Raw genomic sequence first — 2,436 nt, forward strand, 5'->3', positions numbered from 1 at the left:
AAATACATACATTACATATACACATATAAATACATACATTACATACACACATATAAATACATACATACATACAATCCATAGTACATACATCACATACAATACATTACATACATACGGATACGGTTTAATACGTACGTATACGTATACGGTGTAATAGCGTAGTTCATCCGTATACGTATTACGCTATGTATGTATGTATTTTTGTATGCGTGTATATGTTTCCTGTGGATTTGCTCAGAGAAGATCAGGTATCGTCTTCGCCTTCCCATCAAAGCCATCGAAGGTTAGCCATGTCTTCTCTGCCCTTCTCTTTTTATGTATATGTTTGTTGTAATTTTGCTCTTTGGAATCAGCAGCCACACTTCTCCTTTGTTCTTGTTTTTTGAAGGTCAGCCATGGCTTCTCCGCTCCTCCCTGTATGCACACGTTTGTAGTAATTTGTTCTCTCGATTTCCTTTTTGCTTTTTTTTTGAAGGTTAGCTATGGCCTCCTTGTTTTTTTCAAGGTTAGCCATGGCTTCTCTGCTCCTTTCTGTATGTACATGCTTGTAGTAATTTGTTCTTTCGAGTCGTATACTCATCTTCCTTGTTTTTTTGAAGGTCAGCGATGGCTTCTCTACTCCTCTCTGTATGCACACGTTGGTATTTTTTTTTATGCACATCGATTTTTTTGAAGGTTAGCTATGGCTTTTCTTCTCTTTTTTCTGTATGTACACGTTTATATAATTTTTTCTTTCGAATCGCATACGCATCATCTGTTTTTTTAGGGTTATCTATGGCTTCTCGTCTCTTTTTCTGTATGTACACGTTTATAGAATTTGTCCTTTTAATCGCATTCGCATCTTCCCTTTTTGAATGTTAGCTATGGCTTCTCTGCTCTTTTTCATAAATGTGTCCTTTCAATCGCGTATGTGTCTTCCCTTTTTGAATGTGGTCTGGCTTCTCTGCTCTTTTTTATATGTTTGTCCTTTCAATCGCATATCTGTCTTCGTTTTTTGAATGTTAACTATGCCTTCTCTGCTCTTTTTTATATGTTTGTCCTTACAATCGCATATATGTCTTCGTTTTTTGAATGTTAGCTATGGCTTCTCTGCTCTTTTTTCTATATGTCCAATTTTATGGTATTTGTTCTTTTGCATACACATCTTCCTTTTTTGAATGTTTTCTTCTGACATTGTTTGCAATCTTTGATAGGTCATAGATGAAGACGATTCTCTCAGTCTCTGAGTGGAAAAAAACAAAGGTTTCTTCTGGATAGAAAACACATCTAGGTCAAAATTAAGGTAATGCGCTGACAGGGAAGGCTGAAGGTTTTTCTTCACAGAAAACATGCTTATTCTTTTCCATTCCTTAGTTGGAAACAGTCTATAGATCAGAGTGTCATTGATTTTCTGACCGAAACAAGGCAAGAGTTTCTGTACAGGAAACGTTGTAGTTACCTTTTTCACTCCTTGAAAACACTCCTAGATCAAAGGTGAAGATGATTTCTGACAAAAACACGGTTCTTCACGTTAGATCAATTGAAAAGACAAGGTTTTTCTCTGGCTCCATGTTCTTCTCTGCTAGATCAATATAGTTTGAAGGCATACGTTTTTCATGTGCAGGAAAGAAACCACACTTCTTCTCTGACAAGAAATTGCAAGTTTCTACCCTGAAAATCTGTCAATTAGAAGGTGATTGTCTGATAGAGAAGACGAGTTCCTTCTATGCTAGATCAACAGGAAAAGGCAAGTTTCTTTTGGTACTTTGGCAGAAGTAAATGTATTTTCTCTTTGGAAGAACAAAAGCGAAGGCAAGTTCTCTGACAGGAGGCATTCCTTCCCAATCAATTTTTCATAGAACCATTTACTTTTCTCTCCTCTCGAGTCAGCAGTAAATCTGAAGCTGATTCTCTGACAGAGAAGTCAGGTTATTCTCTGCTTGATCAACAGAAGAAGTGGAGAATTTTTACACAATTAAACAAGTCTCCTCTCTTTTGAAACATCGAGATTTTCTGGAAGAGAATGCAAAACTTTTCTTCTCTGCTAGATCAGTATAGTAAAAAGACAAAGCTCTTCTCTGCGCGGTAAAGACGCAAGTTCATCTCTGGTAGATCAGCACAGAAAAAAAATTAAGTCCTTCTCTGGTATATCAACAGAGAAGTCTAGGTTTTCTGTACAGAAAGAAAGAAAGAAAGAAAAATCATGTCTATTTTCTTTGGTAGCAGTCGGCGTCGCAAGATCTTGTTTGCTACAGTTACCATCGCCGCCAGTGGCTATGTGTCGTATCGTCTGTACAACTCTTCTTCATTTGTTAAGAAACGCAAACAGTTGCTTCAGATCATGAGTACAATGTCCTTTTTCAGTGGAGCCATAGCTGAAGGTGCTGAATCAATGTCCATGATCTCGAAAGACTTGAAAGACTTTCTATCTTGTGAGGAAGATACAGTTCCTCGAAG

The 2,436-nt window shown here is 37.2% G+C and overlaps 1 long non-coding RNA gene across 3 annotated transcripts; it reads left to right on the forward strand.

Moving 5' to 3' along the window:
- Positions 1–373: 373 nt before the first annotated feature.
- On the forward strand, positions 374–2,017 carry LOC147849275 (uncharacterized). Of its 3 annotated transcripts, none has more exons than XR_015531812.1 (5): positions 374–388; positions 506–533; positions 600–675; positions 1,194–1,473; positions 1,604–2,017. It is a non-coding gene; the product is annotated as an uncharacterized LOC147849275 (long non-coding RNA). The 3 variants fall into 3 exon arrangements; XR_015531814.1 differs by having other exon boundaries at positions 605–675; XR_015531813.1 differs by lacking the exons at positions 374–388; positions 506–533 and adding an exon at positions 402–416.
- Positions 2,018–2,436: the final 419 nt, after the last annotated feature.

This window comes from Azolla caroliniana, unplaced genomic scaffold (assembly GCF_043228905.1).
Source record: "Azolla caroliniana isolate FFs.n. ecotype wild unplaced genomic scaffold, voAzoCaro1.0.p SCAF_94, whole genome shotgun sequence".
NCBI lineage: Eukaryota > Viridiplantae > Streptophyta > Polypodiopsida > Salviniales > Salviniaceae > Azolla > Azolla caroliniana.